A 23,749-nucleotide genomic window follows, 5' to 3' on the forward strand; every position below is an offset into this window, starting at 1 on the left:
TTTATTTTTATTTATCTTCATTGTTGCCTGTGGGGTCACAAAGAATCAGACATGACTTAGCGACTGAACAACCACAACAAAATGATTGCAAAGTATGCCTTAGGGGGTTCACGGGGAGCTGGGTGACGGAGAGCTGGTGCCCCGTGTCAGGGGCACCGGCAGGATTTACAGCCAGGCTTTTCTCCAGGTAGGCGCCATGTAAATCTAGCAAGTAAATATTACCTTCATGCCTCTCCAGTTTCGTTTTTCACTTCTCTTTTCAGCTGTGAAACGTGTTCTTTGCCTTCCAGAAAAAGGTACTTTCTAAATATTTGGTCTTCCAACGAGCACCCATATCTCAGCTTCTCATTTTGGAACACATCCCTGGGTGCTCCCTTTCCAAGGAACAGATTCTCAATGTGTCAAACAGAAGCCATCCCGAATTCCTACTGGGGTTTGGGAGGTGGTGGGAGCCAAGGAGGGATCTTTCTGTCTTTCGTGACCTGACTGTACCCTCCGGTGAGGCTCTCGCCTCTGCTCTCCTGGGCGGGGTGCTACAGACAAGCACTCTTCCGGTGTTGTGTATGGTGTAATATCTGGATGCGAAGGTGCCTTTTCTCCAGCCCTCTTCCCACTACATCTTAAATGTCTTCAGAAAGAGAACTGTGTTCATTTTTCTTTGTGTGAGTCTAATGCTTGGTATACAGGGACACTCACTGTATGTTGAGTGCATGATTCATTCTGGAAAATATTCCTTAAAGTGATCACAAAATTTTTTTTGGAAGCAATTAAGAGTGCACTGAATTTGTTAATTATAATACATTTGTAAGAGTGAAAAACTTGGAAAAAAAAATCTAAATACCCAACATAAAAGGTTGGTTAGATGAAAATAGTAAGACATTATTGTAGCAGCCACTATTGAAAACAGTATACTGAGTGCTCAGTCGTGTCCAACTCTTTGCAACCCCATGGACTGTAGCCCACCAGGCTCCTCCATCCATGGGATTTTCCAGGCAAGAATATGGGAGTGGGTTGCCATTTCCTACTCCAGGGGAATCTTCCCAACCTAGGGATCAAATCTGCCTATCTTGCATCTCCTGCATTGGCAAGCAGATTCTTTACCACTGTGCCACCCGGGAAGCCCGGAAAACAGTATGGAGGTTCCCAAAAAACTAAAAACAGAGTTACCATATAATCCAGCAATCCGACTCCTGGGCATATATCCAGAAAAGATGAAAATTCTAATTCAAAAAGATACATGCACCCCAATGTTCAAAGCAGCACTGTTTGTAATAGCCAAGACATGGAAGAAAACTAAATGTCCATCAACAGAATGGATAAGGAAGATGTGGTATATTTATATAGTTTACACAATGGAATATTACTCACCCATAAAAAAGAATGAGATAAAGGCATTTGCCGTGATGTGAATGGACCTAGAAACTATCCTCCTTAGTGAAGTAAGTCGGACAGAGAAGGAGAAATATCATATAATATCACTTATATGTGGAAGCTTAAAAAGGGTACAAATGAACTTATTTACAAAACAGAAATAGAGTCACAGCCTGAGAGAATAAGCTTATGGTTACCAGGGGCAAGGAGAGAAGAGGTAAATTGGGAGGTTAAGATTAACACATATACACTATCATATACAAAACAGGTAACTAATAAGAACCTGCTGTGTAGCACAGGTAGCTATAGGCAATATCCTGTAATAAACCATAAATGGAAAAGAGTATGAAAAAGAATAGATACATACATATATATGCATATAATGAAATCACTTTCTGTACCCCTGAAACTAACACAGTATTGTGAATTAACTATAGTTCAGTTTTTTAAAAAGGATTTTTAGTCATTTGCTCCTCAGAACAACCCTATGAGGGAAGCACCATTACTCCTGTTTTACAGACTACTGTGGACACAGAGAGCTGGCTATGCTGTGTTATATGAGGGTCACTTCACAGCTGATGAATGCTGGAAAACCTGTGATCTGAACCCAGCCGTCTGTCCTCAGAGTCTCTGCTGTCACCCGTCTCGTGGATAAACCAGGGAGCACCCATACAAAGATGTGAACCACAACAAGGAATTATACCAGTGATATGGACAAAGACTATTTACACTGTAAGAAAACAGGCTATAAAGTTTTATGTGTGTTATGATTCCATTTTTCTTTTAAAGGCAAGTGTGTATTTGAACTAGGAAAAAGGCTAAAAAGTGTTCATCCTGAAATGTTGACAGTAACTTTCTTTGGGAGGTGGGATGACGGCTACGTTTCTCTTCTCCTTTCTTCCTGTCTGGCCCACAGCTTCGGAAGCCAGACCGCTGGGCAGAACCACACCCCCACTAGCCCCCTGCAGCCAGGAATACCTCTGAGGAGTCAGCCTGGATTAACCCTTCCATCAAAGCCCCACGGGTTCCTTCCCATCCATCTCCCTCTGTCCACCCTGACCACCTCTCAACACTAAATGCTCCCGCCGCCTCCTGCAGAAATAACCTGTCCAGGATCTTTGCTCAAACGCTCACCGTCCGAGGTGATAACTTAGAGTGTCAGTCATTCTGTGCAGAGGAGAGAGGCCAGGAGCTCCAGGTAACAGTGACCTTCTGGGAATACGTTTCAGTCTTTAATTTCTAATCCACAGGATTGTCCATGTGAAAGTATTGACAAGGGTGGGCGTTTCAGACCAGGTAAAGGTGATAGGCAAATAATATGTGCCCTCCAAACCTCTTTACCTCCATGAAGGACCACATAGGACCATGTAGGGCCATTCTTCCTCAGAGGCTAGACTGGAACCTGATTTTACAGCCATGTTATCTATACACATTGCATTGAACGAAAATGCTCCTGGCAACTCAGCCCCATCTCAGCCCCAAGGGGAGGCCAGAGTGTCTGGAGGCGAAGGGGCTCAGCCCTCATTCACAGCATCCTCACATCACAGGAGGAACAACAGGGAGGACAGGCCCACCCTTGTGATCTCCAGCAACTCAACTCTGGGACTTAAAGCGGCAGGATGGCGGCCGGCCTGCCCCTGGCAACTGGCTCTCCACATCTGGGTCTCGTTCTGTATCAGCAGGACACCAGTCCAGGCCAAGGCACACAGCCAGCTGGGACCCCTCCTGTGAAAAACCAAGTAATGGGGACCCATGGCCTACAGCTTTTTGCAAAGAGAAGCTGATGCATGAAAACCGATTAATGGTTGAAATGATTTTCTTAGCTTCTCGTCAAGGCGCCCGGGGAAGTCAGTTTCCTGTGGGTGACCTGCTGACTCCAGAAGAAACCCCGCAGACCCCTTCATCCCCAGCTGCCCACTTCTGAGGGCCTTAAAGGCCACCATGGACACAGGTTCCCACATGTGTTACTGTCTTGTGTCTCGCTAAGTCACTTCAGTCGTGTCGGACTCTTTTCGACCCCATGGACTGTAGCCCACCAGGCTCCTCTGTCCACGGGATTCTCCAAGCAATAATACTGGAGTGGGTTGCCATTTCCTTCTCCAGGGAATCTTCCAGACCCAGGGATTGAACCTGCATTTCTAAAGTCTCCTGCATTGGCAGCCAAGTTCTTTACCACTAGTACCACCTGGGAAGTTAATGTCTTAAGGCTGCCGAAAACTGACAGCTTGCTGGGTGGTTTAAGATGACAGACATGTTTCTGTCTCTCAGTTTTGGAGGCTAAAAGTCTCAAATCCGGTAAGGTCACGAATATGAAAACAGGCCACACAGAATGGAATCTCTCCAAATATTTACATCCTCAGGAAGGAAACCCAAATGCCCTCAGACTGATCCCACAGAGTACTAGATCTGGCTTAGTCACTGTCTCTGGGAAGCTGTTGGAAGGCGATTCTCCAAGCCCCGGGGGCAGAAGCATTATCACTGATCACCACCACCCTCACAGAAGTTCAGTGCCCCATCACACATCTGAGGCAGGCAGAGCTGAGTCTGGGGGGCTTACAGGGCACACAGAAAGGATGCCTCCTGGGAAGCGAGCATTGTTAACTTGCCAAATCACTTCCATTCAACAGCCTGGTGGAGCCTGGTGCAACCAAGAACCTGGCGGCCTTCAGTCATGGCAGAGCACTCCCAACTGTCTCCTCACATGACCCTGTAGAATCATCACTGCCCTAGGGAGGTCTTGTGTCACCATCATCCTTGACGACCAATGACATTCCTTCACAGTTTACCAGTTTTGCCATATTGCCGTATTTCATATCAGATTAAAATTTTCTGCCCTGCTCATGTTCAGTCCTGTTTCTATAGTCATTGTTTGCATTGAATAGAACCTCATTATTTCATTATTAACCACCAAACCTTGGTGATCACTTTTTTCCCCAAATTGACTAATGCTGCTTATCAAGTGACACCTATATAAACTTCTACTGCAGTTTAGTCCCAAAGCTATTCTGTTTTCCTCCACTCTGGCCACATGGAAACATTCACTTCTCTCCTGTATCTGGACACACTATTCGGCTGGTTCTGACCAAAAGCACTTGAGTAGAGGGATGTGTCCCTTGCAGGTTGAGATCATGAGAGGCCCATCGTGATGCCCCTTTGTTCTCTTCTGCCCTGAAATCCAGATGGACTAGCTGCGAGATAAAGAAGAATGAACTGGCCAGGATGTCCCAATGCCTTTGTGAAGGAGAGCCTTTGCACTGACCCCATCTGGACATGTAGCATGAGAGAGAAGTAAGCTATTATTATATTAATCCCCCAAAATCTGGAAGTCTCTGCCGATGTATACCATTGCCTGTCCTGACTAACAGACTGACGGAAGTCAACAACTCTGAGCGTGACCTACGGGTGATCAGAGATGTGCCAAGTTCCAATCAGCTGAATCGGTTTCCATTCCAATCATCATAAAATCAGTCAATGGTTCTAATTCATAAGAGGGAAGGTTGTAACCATAATGACCTTGTGATGGGAGCATTACAGATGAGAGCATCTGTAATTTGTGTAGTATATCATTGTTTTTATTTGTTTCAGATATATCAATGACAGTATCCATTTTGACTGATTTTACAGACAAAATACCTCCAAACTCATTTCCTTCTTTAAGCCTGCTGAAGGTACAGGTATATTTATGCCTATATTTATATTGACGAACTGATGAAAACTATCTTTATGTGGGTTAATCAGTACACATTGACACTTCCCCAAGTGGGCTCCAAGTGTTTGCAGTGGTTTATGGCATCTTCAAATGTGTTCAAGGAACCCACATGGTATCTGGATGGGTTTTAATGGAATCAGTTTCCAGACCCTCAAATTTCCTATGTGCTCAACCTTAATGCTGGACAAAGGACAACCTGGGGCAGAGGCTGTCCTTTCTTTTCTGACCCTTCTCAGCCATCCCTCCCCCCACTACAGAGGAGAGACAGACCTGGCACCCTCACTGACCCCCTCCATCCTTCTGGGTCCATCTGCCTGTGATGTGACTCCCTCCAGGCACCAAAGACAGAGGCATTTGAAACACTCATGTCTATCTAGAAAGGCTCCTTTAATCAGGCCCCATACCCCCCCAGTCACACATCTCTTTAAGAGATACACTTCTGATACTATTTAAATTTTATATTGATAGCTACTTTTAAAGCTCATCATGTAATTATGTTGTTTATTGTTGTGGTTGTTTAGTCGCTAAGTCACATCTGACTCTGCAACCCCATGGACTGTAGCCCACCAGGCTCCGCTGTCCATGGGGAGTCTCCAGGCAAGAATACTGGAGTGAGTTGCCATTTCCTCCTCCAGAGGATCTTCCCGACTCAGAGATTGAACCTGTGTTTCCTGCATTGGCAGGCAGATTCTTTACCACTTGAGCCACTAGGGAAGCCCTTGCTCAATTGTACACTAATAATATTTGCAACGATAGTTCAACCTGGAAGAAATCTGTGGCACTGAGCTTTATAGTCACAGGAACTTTATTTTAAATATAATTTATATATCTCTTTTTCTGGCAAGGTAGTATGATCAATGAAAGACTTTCAAGCACAAAATTATCTTGCATCAGGGTAAAGCTTTATGGAGGAAATGGAATAGAACTATGTTTCCAAGGAGAAAAAGAAGTGATGTGAAATCTTTGTTTTCTGTTTTTTTTTTTTTTTAAAGAGCTTTCATGTACTTCTGAATGGATAATAGAAGGTTTCAAATAGCTCGGTGTTTATATTTCATTGGAAACTTTTTAAAGAGTGATGCAACGATTTTATTTTACTTTTAACTGTCAAGAGTTACAAAGCAGTAGAAATTGCATCATTTACAACCATTTAAACTTATCATGAAAATGTGGGGATGTCAACTTGAAATGTATGATGAGACACATAATTTTTCAAAACTCATTTTGGAAGCTATGCGAGCAAAATGGTGTGGAGACTCTGGAATTGGCACAGTTCGAGGTCCATGGAGGCCCGAACTGGCCTGACCTCTGAGGCTGTATTTATATGGAATGACGGTGGGCTTCTGGCAGCAAACGTGCCAGGTAAGTATACGCGTGGGCAATATGTAAAAAGCCCTGGTTCCCCTTCTCATTCTATCTTCCACCCCCAACATGATCTTGAAGGACCTACCTCTCTTCATGAGGTTTTTATGCTGAACTTCTCGGAGAAAAGAAAGCAGTGTCACATGATCCCAATATCCCAGAAACTATGGTGGCCCTAGTGGTAGAGAATCCGCCTGCCGGTATAGGAGACATAACAGATTCAGATTCGATCCCTGGGTGCGGAAGATCCCCTGGAGGAGGTCATGGCAACCCACTCCAGTATTCTTGCCTGGAGGATACCATGGAGAGAGGAGCCTGGCCGGCTAACGTAGACGAGGTTGCAAAGCGTCAGACATAACTGAAGTGACTTAGCACACACTCATGTGGCCCTGGGGGCTTCCCTGGGGGCTCAGTGGTAAAGAACCCGCCTGCCAATGCTGGAGATGCGAGTTTGATCCCTGGGTTGGGAAGATCCCCTAGAGAAGGAAATGGAAACCCACTCCAGTATTCTTGCCTGGGAAATCCCATGGAAAGAGGAGCCTGGAGGGCTACAGTCCATGGGGTGGCAAAGAGTTAGACACAACTTAGAGACTGAACAACAATTACCTGACCCTGAAAATACTCCTGAGGGATCTTTCCGACCTCTGATTATTTGTACTTCACTCCAAGACAGAATCGTTCCATTTGTCAGTGTGGTTTCCATCGGGAAAGTTAAACAGAACAGACTCTGGGGCTTCACTGCCTGTATTTGCTCTTTCAATGATTGGAGATGGAATTTTCTCATTCTCTCCATTCTGCAGTCCAGCTGGGCCTCGTCGGGAGAACCTGAACCTATCATGTTCTCGGTCACTGTCTTGGGGCCATGATGGTCAGGTATGGGAATGAACTCTGGGTTCAAAGCCTGCATCTCCTCATGCCCAGCTGTGTGACTTTGGCCAAGGCTCTCCTGGCCTTTGAATATCAGCCATGGTGTCAATCTCAGAAACCAACTGACAAACCCCCCAGGAGAGGAGTCTGAGCATAAGAGAAGCATTAATGTGAAAATGTGACATGAGGGACTTCCCTGTGGGGTCCAGTGGCTGAGACTCTGTGCTCCCAATGCAGGGGGCCCAGGTTCAATCCCTGTTTGGGGAACTGGATCCCACCTGCCGCAACTATCACCCAGTGCAGCCAAATAAATAAATATTAAAAAAAAAAAGAAGAAGAAAGAAAATGTGCAGAGAATAGACATATAGACACAGCAGGGTATTTACTACTGGGAAGGTGGGATTTTATATCATCTGTGACCCTCCGTAGCAGCACCAGTACCCTTGCTTGGTCCAACCTAAACATCATCAACTGCAATTTCAGCCCTCTTTTTGTCTTCTTTCCCGCTTTGGAAAAAGAGAGTGGTTGGCCTCCATCTTTTGCATAAGAGCCTATTATCTGTTTGAAGCAATTCTTCAGAAAGTCAAGAGCACTCAGTGTCTCCACGTCACCCAGCCCACACCAGACCCTGAGAACCATCCCTGCAATAAAATTTCAGTAATTTTATCTAAGTAACCACTTTCCGCTGGAAAATTTCCCTTGAAACCCTGAAAACAAATCCCAGAGGGGTAGGAGTTGGATTAGCTAAATTGTTTGCTGTCAAGTCTATATGCATTTAGCAAAGGTCCCAGTGAGATGGATTGTTCAGCAAAGCAAACTCCCTTTCCGGGGATTCATCACCGTTACTCCCATTTGGTGAGTGCGAGGCTAAAGCATTCCCATTGTACATTATCAATAAATGCCCACATTATAAATGATTAAAAAAAAAAAAAAACAGAGTTTTATGGTCCAACCTCAAAAATCTGCTGGCTAACCTTCTCATGGCTGAGGTCCTGGTGAGCCTCCACTGGCCAGGGCAGTTGCGTTTGGGGAGCAAAATGTTGAATGAAGAGGGGACAACTTGAAAGAAAAATCTAGTGTTGTCGTACTTTCAACAAAGTGACCAAGCAGACAAATGGGTCTCTACCTTCCTCTAGCTCTGTGCATAAACCCTACCCCCCAAGCAGCATCTCTCAATATGCTCCGGAATTCATGGCCAACAAGATGCCCTGTGGGATGCAAGGCCGGTAATCCCCTGGCCCAGCACAGGAATGCTCCCTGCTACCCATGGGGCCCCGTGGTCCAAAATTACCCCGCATTTCTTCTCTCCTTCATCCTGGTTTCCAACCTCCACCTGTGGCACCTCTCTGGCATCCTTTGGCTCCTGCTCAGGTGGGTGAGGCCCCCACTCTGTCCCCCATAGAGCTTTATAGTCATCTGTCTTGAAGCACCAGTTATACTACTTATTTTTTAAATATTTTTGTTTCTTTATTTATCTGATTGTGCCAGGTCTTAGCTGTGGCGTGTGGGATCTAGTTCCCTGACCAGGAATCAAACCTGGTTCCCCCGTACTGGAAACTTGGAGTCTTAGCCACTGGACTACCAGGGAAGCCCCTATACCACTTAGTACTATTTGTTTATTTGGTCATTTCTTTACCTCCCATCTCTTCGAGTGGACTTTGAGCATCTCAGGGGTGAGAACCATATTCTACTTGCCTTTAAACTTCCTGTTCCTAGAATAGTGTTTGTGTGTGTGTGTTAGTCACTCACTTGTGTCTGACTCTCTGCAACCCCATGGACTGTAGCCCACCAGACTCTTCTGTCCACAGAATTCTCTAGGCAAGAACACTGGAGTGGGTTGCCATGCCCTCCTCCAGGGAATCTTCCCAACACAGGGATCAAACCAGTGTCTCTTATGTCTCCTGTATTGGCAAGGACATCTTTACCTCTGGTGCCACCTGGGAAGCCCTATTTAGGGGCTACTTAACTAAAAAGACCCTCTTTGGGGGCTAGGTCTCTTTGTGAAAGATTTGGCTCTTATTTTTCTAGTCAGAGGCCCACGTTATGTGTGAGGGACTAATTCTGGCCCACAGACCATCACGCACAGTGTCTGCCTTTTGCAATTTCCTACCCACACACACTGTGTTTCTTTACATAACATGTGTAATCCTTGCCTTTGCCCATGTCCCATCTGTAATACCTGGATTTATCTGTTTGCCCTCCCTAGCATCTGTCTCTACAAGCTCTCATTGACAAAATTCACGTTAAGGGATTTTGTCTATGAAAACACCTGGGCCTGGGACAATCAGGAATTGTCCGGGAAGTGACTTGAACAGCAAGAAAAAGGAGACTCTCCATGCAGGCCAGATCTGACCCTACGATGAGAGGAAAGGAAAAGGATGGTTGAAGACCTATGAGTGTTCCTTACAAGTTAAACACTGCTGCTGCTAAGTCACTTCAGTCGTGTCCGACTCTGTGCGACCCCATAGACGGCAGCCCACCAGGCTTCTCCATCCCTGGGATTCTCCAGGCAAGAATACTAGAGTGGGTTGCCATTTCCTTCTCCAAAGTCAAACACTAGCCCCACCCCATCCCCCAAACACAGGTCCAGCTATCTCCTGCAATAGTTCCGGTATCACATCTCAACAATTCTCCTTTTTTATGTGCTTGGCTTATCACAAACCCTCCAAAATCCTCAGCTTATTTTTAAATCTGGACTCTGTGTCCTAAGTGGCCGAGAATTCCAAAATTACACAGATAAGAAAAAAGTGTCTGTGATGCAGAGCCGAGAACTGGGTGTCTGCGAGCAATGTTGAAGATTTCGGGGTCTGAGGAGTGTCAGGGGTCACCTTTCTGGGAGGGGCCAGCCTGCCATGGCGTAAGATTAAAAGTCTGCCCACAGAGTTTGTGATGTGTATATAAGGAAGCCAGCCTGTCCCCCAGACACCCAGGGCCCCACCTGTTGACCCAGGGACTCAGTCTGTAGGAGCAGAGACATAATCTTCAGGTAAGGCCATGATTCAAGTGTCCTGTTTCTCAGCAGAGTATCCCCACATGAAAGAACTCTTCCAGCTTCGAGGTCACTAATACATTAATGGGGATGCTCTTCTCAGGTCTCTCTTCTCCTGCAAGGAAGTGAGACCCCATCAGGGAGGAGTGCTCTGCTTTTTCTCTCCCCTCTGGGGGGCCCTAGGCTATTTCTGGTGCACCAACAACTATTTTGTTGTTTTCCTTTGTTTTGTTTTGTTTTTTAGGGCAATTTTAGTTCAGTCACTCAGTCATGTCTGACCCTTTGCGACCCCATGGACTGCAGCATGCCAGGCTTCCCAGTCTATCACCAACTCCCAGAGCTTGTTCAAACCATCTCCATCAAGTCAGTGATGCCATCTAACCATCTCATCCTCTGTTGTCCCCTTTTCCTTCTGCCTGCAATCTTTCGCAGCATCAGGGTCTTTTCCAATGAGTCGGCTCTTCGAATCAGGTGGCCAAAGTATTAGAGCTTCAGTACCAGTCCTTCCAATGAATATTCAGGACTGATTTCCTTTAGGATTGACTGCTTTGATCTCCTTGCAGTCCAAGGGACTCTCAACAGTCTTCTCCAACACCACAATTCAAAAGCATTCATTCTTCGGTGCTCAGCTTTCTTTATAGTCCAACTCTCACATCCATACATGACTGTTGGAAAAGCCTATTGACTAGACAGGCCTTTGTCAGTGAAGTAATGTCTCTGCTTTTTAATACACTGTCTAGGTTGGTGATAGCTTTTCTTCCAAGGAGCAAATGAAGCGAAGGGGAATTTTAAGTTTACAATAAAATTGAGAGGAAGGAGCAGAGATTTCCCACACACACCTCACCTATTATCAATATCCCCTGACAGAATGGTGCCTGTCTTAACAGGGATGAACCTATGCCAACCACCACAATCACCCAGACTCCATCGTCTAAGAGCTCATTCTCAGTACTGTACATCCAGGGGTTTTGGACAAACATGTGATGACTTTAAGCATCAAAATAGCAGCATGCAGAGAATTTTCACTGCCCTAAAAAATCCTCTGTACTTCATCCCCAACCCCCACCTTGCCCCCAGCCCACCATTGATCTTTGTACAGCCTCTGTAGTTTTGCCTTTTCTGGGATGTCATATCATTGCAATCATACAGGGTGTATCCTTAGCACCCTGCAACTTCTAACAAACAATTTCAAGAGTAAGTTGGGTCCCCTACAACCCCACTCCTGGGCATAAATCTGGAGAGAAACATGATCTGAAAAGATACAACAGCATTGTTTACAACCGCCAAGACTTGGAAGCAACCTAAATGTCCATCAGCAGAGGAATGGATAAAGAAGATGCAGTACATGTATATATATGATTGGAATATTTAGTTCAGTTCAGTTCCGTTGGTCAGCTGTGTCCGACTGCTTGCAACCCCATGGACTGCAGCATGCCAAGTTTCCCAGACCATCACCAACTCCCAGAGATTACTCAAACTCATGTCCATTCAGTTGGTGATGCCATCTAACCATCTTATTCTCTGTTGTCCCCTTCTCCTCCTGCCTTCAATCTTTCCCAGCATCAGGGTCTTTTCAAATGAGTCAGTTCTTCACATCAGGTGGCTAAAGTATTGAAGTTTCAGCTTCAGCATCAGTCCTTCTAATGAATATTCAGGACTGATTTCCTTTAGGATGGACTGGTTGGATCTCCTTGCAGTTCAAGGGACTCTCAAGAGTCTTCTCCAACATCACAGTTCAAAAGCATCAATTCTTCGGTGGTCAGTTGTCTTTATAGTCCAACTCTCACATCCATATATGACTACTGGAAAAACCATAGCTTTGACTAGATGGACTTTTGTTGGCAAAGTAATGTCTCTACTTTTTAATATGCTGTCTAGGTTGGTCATAACTTTTCTTCCAAGGAGCAAGCATCTTTTAATTTCATGGCTGTAGTCACCATCTGCAGTGATTTTGGAGCCCAAAAAAATGAAGTCTGTCACTGTTTCCATTGTTTCCTCATCTATTTGCCATGAAGTGATGGGACCAGATGCCATGATCTTAGTTTTCTGAATATTGAGTTTTAACCCAACTTTTTCACTCTCCTCTTTCACTTTCATCAAGAGGCTGTTTAGTTCTTCTTCACTTTCTGCCATAAGGGTGGTGTCATCTGCATATCTGAGGTTATTGATATTTCTCCCGGCAATCTTGATTCCAGTTTGTGCTTAATCTAGTCCAGCATTTCTCATGATGTACTCTGCATATAAGTTAAATAAATATACAGCCTTGACATACTCCTTTTCCTATTCGGAACTAGTCTGTTGTTCCATGTCCAGTTCTAATTGTTGCTTCTTGACCTGCATACAGATTTAGCAGGAGGCAAGTCAGGTGGTCTGGTATTCCCATCTCTTTAAGAATTTTCCACAGTTTCTTGTGATTCACACAGTGAAAGGCTTTGGCATAGTCAATAAAGCAGAAGTAGATGTTTTTCTGGAACTCTTTCACTTTTTCAATGCTCCAATTGATGTTGGCAATTTGATCTCTGGTTCCTCTGCCTTTTCTAAATCCAGCTTGAACATCTGGAAGTTGTTGAAGCCTGGCTTGGAGAATTTTGAGCATTACTTTACTAGCGAGTGAGATGAGTGCAACTGTGTGGTAGTTTGACGGTTCTTTGGCATTCCCTTTCTTTGGGATTGGAATGAAAACTGACCTTTTCCAGTCCTGTGGCCACTGCTGAGTTTTCCGAATTTGCAGGCATATTGAGTGCAACACTTTCACAGCATCATCTTTTAGGATTTGAAATAGTTCAGCTGGAATTCCATTACTTCCACTAGCTTTGTTCATAGTGATGCCTCCTAAGGCCCGCTTGACTTTGCATTCCAGGATGTCTGGCTCTGAGTGATCACACCATCGTGATTATCTGGGTCATGAAGATCCTTTTTGTATAGCGCTTCTGTGTATTCTTGCCATCTCTTCTTAATATCTTCTGCTTCTATTAGATCTATACCATTTCTGTCCTTTATTGTGCCCATCTTTGCATGAAATGTTCCCTTGGTATCTCTAATTTTTCTTGAAGAGATCTCTGGTCTTTCCCATTCTATTGTTTTCCTCTATTTCTTTGCATTGATCACTGAGGAAGGCTTTCTTATCTCTCCTTGCTCTTCTTTGGAACTCTGCATTCAAATGGGTATATCTTTCCTTTTCTCCTTTGCTTCTCTTCTTTTCACAGCTATTTATAAAGCCTCTTCAGACAACCATTTTGCCTTTTTGCATTTCTTTTTCTTGGGGATGGTCTTGATCACTGCCTCCTATACAATGTCATGAACCTCCGTCCATAGTTCTTCAGGCACTCTGTCTATCAGATCTAATCCCTTGAATCTATTCGTCACTTCCACTGTATAATCATAAGGGATTTGATTTAGGTCATACCTGAATGGTCTAGTGGTTTTATCTACTTTCTTCAGTTTAAGTCTGAATTTGGCAATAAGGAATATTACTCAGCCATTAAAAAAAATGAAATAATGTCATTTGCAGCAACATGGATGGACCTAGAGAGTGGCATACTGAGAGAAGCAATATCATATGACATCCTTTATATGTGGAATCCAAGAAGAAATGGTACAAATGAGCTTACTTACAAAACAGAAACAGACTCACAGACTTCAAGAATGACCGTATGGTTGCCAGGGGGAAGGGTGAGGGGAAGGGGTCATAGGGAGTTTGCGATGAGCATGTACACACTGCTCTATTTAAAATGGATCACCAACAAGGACCTATTGTACCACACAGGGAACTCTACTTAGTGTCATTCGGTAGCCCAGATGGGAAGGGAGTTTGGGGGAGAATCAATCCACGTATATGATGGCTGAGTTCCTTTGCTGGTCACCTGAAACCATCACAGTATTGTTAATCAGCTATTGCTATGTATTTGCTAAGTCATGTCTGACTCTTTAGGCATCCCAGGGACCGTAGCCCGCCAGACTGCTCTGTCTAAGGGATTTTCCAGGCAAAATACTAGAATGGATTGCCAATTCCTTCTCCAGGGGATCTTCTCAACCCAGGGATCAAATTCACGTCTCCTGCATTAGTGGCATTACATCCTGTGTTACAGATTCTTTACCATTGAGCCACCAGGAAGCCCTAATCAGCTATACAAAATAATACAAAATAAAATCACAATACAAAATAAAAAGGTAAAAAAAAAAAAAGAGTAAGCTGGGTCCCACATACACTCTAACTCCCAGCTAACTAGGGCGTCATCATTCAAGAAGAGCTGTGGGCAGACGGGAAGTCCAGGGTCATGTTGGATGATTCAGGTAATAAATGCAAGAGAAAGACTCCGATCCCACACTCACATGTGCAGAAGATTAACATTCCTTGCATGCCTGCCCAACAAGGAATTCTTTATTTCTGTCTCCTTTAGGGGCTTGCGGAGGTAGAGCATCCCAGTGAAGGGCAGGTTAATCTGTCCCAGGACGCGATCCAGGTAAGGCGGATGCTGGCGAGCTTGGCTGGGGAAACCCCGCCTGGCCTCCAGGGAGCCACGCTGCCAACTGCCTCTCCAGCAAAGTGCCAAAGGCTGGCCTGGAGCTGGCTCCTAGGGACACGCATACCAAAGGCAGCAGACGAGAATGAGTTTTAAAAACTGGGGAATAAATGCACTTTGTCTTCAGCATCTTCTTGCTTCTTCTGTGGAGCCTTTGTCTCTGGTCCTGGCAAACATCCCTCAGCAGGTCCCCGAATCTTCCCCCTGCCCTGATGTCTGCAGAGCAAGGGGCCACTGTGCCCCTTCTCGGGTTATTACTGACTTCTAAGAAAATGCCTCCCTGGGGCACTGGCTGTAAAGGTAGGGAAGGGTGGGGAGTCCCCCACAAGGACCTTCCTCTGGGTGTCACCTTCTCAGTTGTCAGGAGCTGGAGGCTGAGGCTGCACCCACAGAATGGACTGTCCCTTCTCTGTGTGACTCTGAAAGGTCCAGCTCTGAGGGACTGCGGCCGCCCTGCCCTTCCTCCTCCCCAGGGTCCCCCAGGGTTATCACGAGGAAAGATGTCATTATCACATTATCCCTCGTTATCATGAGGGAAAGACGGCTTTCTAGGCTGGGTCTCTGCGGCATCACTTCAAATTGCAGCTCCAAGCTCACCATGAGACAAAGCGTGATTATTTCTGTGGCATACTGAATAGCCGGGACACCTAGGCAGCACTTTTAATGTGGGTAGTCACAGCTCTTAGAGCTGGAGTATCTTGGGAATCACTCCCAGTCAACCCCCACTATTACCAATAAAGGAAATAAACCCCAGAAAAGAAGGGTGTTCGGACAGAGAGGGTGATTCCCAAGGCAGCAAGATTAAGACCAGAAACTCCCTTCCCCAGAAGCAGGGGACCCACACCATCTACCCTCAGGAACGAGACTGAAGTCACCACCAAAGGGTTTTAGATGTGGCATCAAGGAGACCTCACTGGTAATGAAGATGATTAAATACTAGAACAGACAGCCACAGGGATTGTGAAATCGTCCTCCCTGGAGATCTTTTAAAATAGGACAGTTAACCATCTGTCTGAGATGGTTTAAGTACAGCCCTGCCTTGGAGGTAGGAACATGATGGATGACTCCCCCATCATGTTTGGGGTTCTGTGATCACCCCTGGATGCATGTGCACCCTGGAGACCCAGGGGGGTCTGGGCTGCCCCCCAGGATTTGGATGCCCAGAAGATGGGAGGGGTAGTGCTCTCTGTGGATGAGGGGAGATTGAGGCTGCTCAGAAGAGGCTTTGTGGGGGCTTCTGGGGAAGAAGAGGCTGCAGGAACCAGAGACATCTATATCCCAGGACTCCTCCTCAGCCTCTAGCCCCTTCTAATGCCCACCCCCAGCCAATCCCCATCAGCCAAGTCCAGTGGTCTACAGCCCAGGCCAGTGGAGCCAAGGGACCCCAAGAAGCACACAAGCGATACAGCAGCCCTGCTCTGTTTCCAAGAGACAAAGCATAAAGCCCCAGGGATGAAAGAACAGTCTCCCTATTTCTTTTTAAACATCCAGTATGGTTCTGGACTCATGAGAATTCCAGGGGGAATGGCTCCCGTTCAGGACTCCAACGGGGAATTCTGGAGCAACAGGAGCCTCCCAGCCAAGGTCAGACCTGCCCTGTTGGGCACTCAGTCCTTCTGTGCCACTGAGGGGGTTGACACCTGAGCTGCACAACGGGGCTATGGAGCCTTGGGTCCGAGCACCCAGGGCTCCCCCATGGGCTGTCTCTTTCACCCTTTCTGCTCAACAGTTCCTGAGTCTCCCCTTCTCTGAGAAGCTAGGTTGGGCATCTCCTAGCACCCTGTACCTCCCTAATTACTCCCACATGTGGAATTAAAACTACATGTTCCCACATCTCTGGCCCTGCTGGTCTACAGACTCCTTGAGAATAGGAACTGTGTCCCCCACCACTACCTCTCCAGGGCCTGGCACATAGCAGGCACTCAGAAAAATCCTTGTTTAATACGTGAATGGATGGAAGAATGAAGGGATGGATGGATGAATGAAGGGATGGTGAAGGGGTGCATGGATAGATGGAGGGAGGGATAGACAGATGGATAGGTGGATGGATGGGTGGGAGGATGGATGAAGGAATGGCTAGAGAGATGGATGAAGGATTGAACGGGTGGATGGATGGGTGGATGGATGAAGGGATGGGTGGATGAAGGGATGGATGGAAAACCATGAGATCTAACACACTGGAGGACACCATTTACCTTTGAATGTTTCCAAAGTGACCAGATGCCAGCCCCATGAGTTTTTTGACTTTCTTCCTGAACTTGTGTGCCGAAGTTACTTTGGGAAGAGCAATAAAACAGGAAGCTTCAGTAGATTCATCTGGTGGCTCCTTCCTATGACAGTAAACAGCTCCACTACACCCTCACCCTTAGCCCCGCAGCCTCTGCCAGAGACCTCAGGTTATAGGACATTCAGGTCCTGCTGGGTCATGCCTTCCATCTCTGGAGAGCTCTGGCCAGGAGAAAGTTCCCCATTAGGCTGAGTTCAGTCTCTCCCTGTGCTGTCTTCCCTGTGGTTCTCACTCAGCTCCCAGCTTCACATGGACACCGTGCACCCTCTTCCACACTCCAGGGAGACCCAGGAGATGGCACGCGGCCTTTGAACAAGAAGGACCACGGCAAAGGGAGGTGAGGCTCCCTTTGCCGCTTGCCAAGTGAAAGCTTGGGCGAGTCCAGGCCTCTCCAGGCCTTGGGCTTGTCCTGTATAACAGGAATCACCGACGCCCATGCCCCATGGGGCTGTTGTGAAGGCTGCAATGAATCCAGTGAACAAGTGAAGTTGCTCAGTCGTATCCAACTCTTTGTGACCCTGTGGACTATATAGCCTACCAGGCTCTTCCATCCATGGAATTTTCCAGGCAAGAGTACTGGAGTGGGTTTCCATTTCCTTCTCTAGGGGATATTTCTGACCCAGGGATCAAACCCAGGGCTCCCATATTGCAGGCAGACACTTTACCATCTGAGCCACCAGGGAAGCCCAAATATTACAATGAATCAGTACATTCCAAATGTCAAAGACGTTTAGATGCTAGTATTACTATTAAATAAATGTTCTAATAGAGATACTAAAGATATATTAAATAACATATTGAAATTCTTCCTCCCTCTCCATGAATCTTCTCTTCTCCAGGCCAAAACATGAGTGACTGTCACCTCCTCCGGCACCCTCGTCTGTTTCTCTATCAGCGGTCCTCGTTAAAGGACTGCGCCGTCCGCCGGGCCGGTGTGACTAGCTCAGAGCAGCTGTTCCCACTTCGTTTTGGATGCCATGCTTCTGTTCATGGAGCCTATGGTACCCTTAGCCACATTGGCAGCTTCTTCTGTCCCTCTCGTCTCCATAATGACACAGATGCTGGAGATTTTACCCTGGGGGTGATTCAGTGAGAGGAGCTGGGATGTTGGTTTTTTTTTTTTTTTTTTTTTCATGCATTTTCGTGTGAGATTGCTGGGGAATCTTTGCCCTTGGGATTACAGTAGGAGTCATTGCTCAAGGCCCTGAAGATCAGTCCCAAACCCCACAAGGTCAGTGTCAGGCCCCAGGAGACTTTTGGCCTGGAAGAATGGGGGCAATGCCGATTTTCTGGGAAAGAAGGTCGAGTTAAACTCTTGTGTTTCGATGGTGAGAGAGCAGCTTGGGGCAGGGATAAAAAGGGAGTTCGGGATGGATGTACACACTGCTATATGTATAACAGATAAACGAGGACCTCTACTCAATGCTCTGTAATGACCTCTATGGGAATAGAATCTAATAAAGAGTGGATAGACGCATACCTATAACTGATTCACTTTGCTATACAGCAGTAAATCGACTATACTCCAATGAGAAAATTAATCTAAAAATATAAATAAATAAAAGCACCTGGGTGTGGAGGGGAAAGGGGACCTGTGTTCTGGGTTCCTGAGCCCCGTGCACCACCCAGGGTGGGTCTGCAGCGGGGCCACTGGGAGCGGGCATCACACAGCAGGTGCTGAGGTGCCAGGAGGAGGGGCAGCTGGACACAGCGATGAGCCCACATGTGGGGAGCGCCTGCCTACACCTTGCCCGGGTTCCCTGTGCTTTCAGGAGCCAGGAGCCCACACACCCGCCCCCCTCCAGGACAGCAGGACCCCAGGGATGCTTCAACTGCGTCTATGAGAGCATTTCCCTGCAGCCCGCCCAACCTCAATTTAAAAACCTTTGGATAAGACTGGCCAACCCTCGGCTTTTCACAAAGCAGGCTGCCCAGGAGCCAGCACCGTGGGGGCGTTTCTGGAGGGGGAAGATTCTCTCTCTCTCCTGATTTGTGTTATTATTTCCAGCGCCAGGGCTTCAGCAATCGTGAAGTCAGAACCTAGTTCTATAAATACTTCTGACTTGAAAAGCCACGTTCCCTTTCTCTACTTCAGAATCTGAGACGGAGATGGCAGCACCTCCCTCACGTCCCGCCCGCCGTCCAGAGGACGAGCAAGGTCGCTAATAAACACCACCAAACCACATCTCCTTTCACGCGTTGTGCATGAAAACATCGCAGCCCCTTGAACAGCAGACAAGGGTAAGGGCTGGTCTGATGAACAACTAAACGCCTGCAAACCCCGCAGCCCTGAAACGTGGCGTCTCCAGCAGCTTTCCTCTGAAACATCGATTGTCCTGACTTTACTCCAGCTGAAGTGAAGGCACACTTGGAACGTTTCGTTAGTAAGGGAAGGGAAACCCAGAGGCTAACTCCATTCTTTTAAAAAAAAAAATCCTTTCAAGAGCAGCAGAGCCTAGGGGACTCCCCTGGCGGTCCAGTAGTGAAGATTTGGCCTTCCAATGCAGGGGACGTGAGTTTGATTCCTGGTTGGAGAGCTGAGATCTCACACGCCTCACAGCCAGAAAGCAAAACTTAAAACAGAAGCACTGTTGTAAGAAATTCAATAAAGACTTTAAAAAAAAAATCCACATTAAAAAAAAATCTTAAAAAACAACAGCAAAAAGAGCAACAGAACCTCTTCTCAGCATGTGCACGGAACCTCCCAGGTGGAGGAGGAGAGGTATTGGCAGGCATGAGCAGGTATGCCGGAATGAAGCAGTATTCTTGCTAGGAACTGTCAGTGACTCTGAGGCAAACAGAAGTCACGATGATACAACCACTCAGACAAAACTTAACGCTGGGAAAGACTTCCAGCAGAGATGGGCAGGGGGTGGGACCACAGGAAGGTCCACGCTGTGCCCAGGCGTGCTGTCCATCTCTGGGGCCCAGTCTCCAGTGGGGGAGCTCCCCACTCACATTCAGGTCAACCTGCACACTCTTTGTCACATGGAGGGGTTCAGGTAGCAGCGTAGGGCCACCTTCTTGCTACCCTCAACACACACACAAGCATAAGCACACACACACAGAAGGAGCAAACGGCTGTCTCAGGATGGAGAAAGAACAGACAAACTTAAGGATGACACGCTCATAGTCAGACTGATGGCAGGCTGTTGCCCTTGACCCCACCTCTGTCGTTTGGAGGTGACGCTCTCAGAACATCCGGGGAAGGGCCAAGTGGGACCAGAGAGCTCTTCATGGAAACAGAAATTAAGGCCTCACAGAAACCCCTTTGCTCTTCTTGGGCTCTGAGGACATTCCCTGCAACATGAGAGCTGGCGCCCCGCACAGATAGAATCCGCCTCCACCTCTCCCGGAGCCTGTGTGACTGGGAAAGGTGAAAGGTCAGTGGGCACTTTAATGGGGAAACAGATGCTAAGACAGAAGAGAAACCAGTTAAATTTATTCCAGCAAAAAGGTTGCATGAGAACAAATTACTGTATTACAGGTAACAAGCCTCAGCCAACCCTTTGTGGGCAGTGCCTAACTTTACATCTTTCCCAAGGTAACTCAAGGATGAGGAAATGCGCGCTGGGAGGGGAAGCATCCTTTAGCCGGTCGGGGTCTCTCCACCCCTGTGCTGCCTCACTTACAGAGATGGATCTGTGCCTGTGACCCCAGACAGGAAAGGGAGGGCAGGCCCAGGTCTGCCCAGGCTGGTCCATTGCAGGTAAGTTTCAGCAGGGTGATCCCGAGGGGGCTGTCGCTGGGGGAGCTTGAACACACGCCTGGGTCCCAGCCCAGAGGTGCTGACCCAGTCGACCAGGAATGCAGCCTGGCTTCAGGATTTTAAGTCAGACCTTTGATGTATTCTTGGGCTTCCCTGGTGGCTCAGATGGTGAAGAATCCGCCTGCAACACAGGAGACCCAGGTTTGATCCCTGGGTCAGGAAGATCCCCTGGAGAAGGGAATGGCAACCCACTCCAGTATTCCAATTTTTTTTCCACTCCAGTATTCTTGCCTGGAGAATTCCATGATAGAGGAGGCTGGTGGGCTACAGTCCATGGAGTTGCAAAGAGTCAGACACTACTGAGCGACTAACACGTTCACTTTTCACTTTGCTGCAGAGCAAGGGGAAATGGGAGAGAAGAGAACTGAGCATTCTGACTTTCAAACTTCATTTCCAGAGAAAATAATGGTGGAAATGAAAGCGGAACTTTCTTCAGGCCCTGGCATGGGGCCAGAAAGAGGGAATGAGACAGGTGGAAGACTCAGACCTGGTCCACAGGTAGCAGCCCAAACCCATCTGGATGGCAGGGGAGCAGGACAGGCCTTTGAGTTTCCTGTGCTGAGACCACACTGATGAGAAAGGAGACAGGCTGGACCCCTAGGAGACTGAGGGTGTCTGACCCTTTGGTTCGTCCAGTTTTGAGGATGAGGAGAGGGTCTGCCTGGTAAGGAGAGCCAAGGTCACCAGGGGCGGGTGAGCAGCGGACTCCATATGGATGTGGGACCACAGAACGACATTAGGTGACCTGCAGAAGGTTCTCTGCAGATGGTGACTGCAGCCATGAAATTAAAAGATGCTTGCTCCTTAGAAGAAAAGCTATGACCAACCTAGACAGCATATTAAAAAGCAGAGACATTACTTTGCCAACAAAAGTCCATCTAGTCAAAGCTATGGTTTTTCCAGTAGTCATGTATGGATGTGAGAGTTGGACTATAAAGAAAGCTGAGTGCTGAAGCATTCATGCTTTTGAACTGTGGTGTTGAAGAAGACTCTTGAGAGTCCCTTGGACTGCAAGGAGATCAAACCAGTCCACCCTAAAGGAAATCAGTCCTGAATATTCATTAGAAGGACTGATGCTGAAGCTGAAACTTCAATACTTTAGCCACCTGATGTGAAGAACTGACTCATTTGAAAAGACCCTGATGCTGGGAAAGATTGAAGGCAGGAGGAGAAGGGGACAACAGAGGATGAGATGGTTGGAGGGCATCACCAACTCAATGGATACGAGTTTGAGTAAACTCCAGAAGATGGCAATGGACAGGGAGGCCTGGCAGGCTGCAGTCCATGGGGTTGCAAAGAGTCGGACATGAAAGCCACTGAACTGAACTGAACTGAAGGTTCTCCATCCTCCATCAGGGCTGAGATGCAGCTGTGGGGACCTGGTTGGAATTCCAGCCTCTGACACACACCTGTGGGGCCTTGGCTGACACAGGAACCAAAGCAGAGGTGGAAGAGTTGAGCCTGGAGCTTGCCTCTGCGCTGGGATCTAGCATCACCTAGGGTCCCCAGCATGCCATCCTCCCACTGACCATCCACCTGCTACCGACCTCCTGTCTGGTACAGAAGTCCATGTCGGGTCCTTTCTGCCTTGGCTGCTCTCGTTCAAGCCCATGCTGCCTGGAAACCCAGCCCTGCCTATCCACAGGGTCAGCCCCGTGGACCGTGGACTCCTGCCCACCGGAGCCCTGCTCCTGTCAGATCCCTGGCTGCCTTCCCTGACCTCACTGAGCCCGTGTGGGCAGCTCTGCCTTGCTGTGGCCCATGCCTGGGCCCTGAGTTCTGCACCAATAACCCCATCAACAAGGCAGACTCGACTTCACCAGCACCCCAGGGACCAGGATGCAGGCCCCAGCATACAGACGAAATGCAGCTGCCGGGGCCACCTGACAACCATGGGGGATGTCCAGCCCCGCACAGCCGCCCAGCATGGGATCACAGCCCAGATAAAAACCCAACCTGTGAAACCTGGCTCGAAAAGTACATTTTTGGCAAAATAATCTATGAAATTCTTGGTTTGCGAGAGTCAGGAAATTTTTTTTAAAAATCAAAACTATGTTGGACAAGATTTTATCTTGACAGTGTTCCTTTAACTGACGTAAAATGTGAAGAAATGGACCTTAATTGACTCCAAGGGAGGGTGCAGAGATTCCTCAGCACTGGATCCAAGCTTAAAATAGGGATTAGTGGGCCTGATGAGAATGCCCATATGATTTTTTTTTAATCTCTCCTCTGCAGTTCAGACGTTCATCTTTACAGACCAGGAACTCACCCATTAACAAACGGATCACCCCACCATCAGGACATGATGACAGCTCAGTGCCCTGTAACCTGCTTTGTGATGTAATGACTGAGACCCAGTGACCCTGTGTGCCAGCAAGGGCTCCCCTTCCGGGCTGGGGATGTGACAACGAGCCGGCAGAGGTGGTCGATACAGCGAGATGCTCCATTTCCAGGTGAAAGTGAAAGTCACTCAGTCGTGTCTGACTCTTTGCAACCCCATGGACTATACAGTCCATGGAATTCTCCAGGCCAGAATCCTGGAGTGGGTAGCCTTTCCCTTCTCCAGGGGATCTTCCCAACCCAGGGATCGAACCGGGGTCTCCTACATTGCAGGCGAATTTTTTATCAGCTGAGCCACCAGGGAAGCCACTTCTAGGTGGGTCTGTGCAAACCCAGGAAACCCCCAGGGGCCGAACTGTCCCCTCCCTTCTTCCTGCCCCAGAGGTCAGCCCACAAATACCTGGGCACCCGCACAGGCCTGAGCAGCAGGAAGGGACTCCCTCTATCCTTGGTCTCCTGCCCCGAGAGACGGGGAGCAGGTTTGTAGAAAGGAATGGAGCCACAGCAGGGCCCCTCATCAAAGACCAGAGTGGAT

This window comes from Dama dama, chromosome 22 (genome assembly GCF_033118175.1).
Source record: "Dama dama isolate Ldn47 chromosome 22, ASM3311817v1, whole genome shotgun sequence".
Classification (NCBI taxonomy): Eukaryota; Metazoa; Chordata; class Mammalia; order Artiodactyla; family Cervidae; genus Dama; species Dama dama.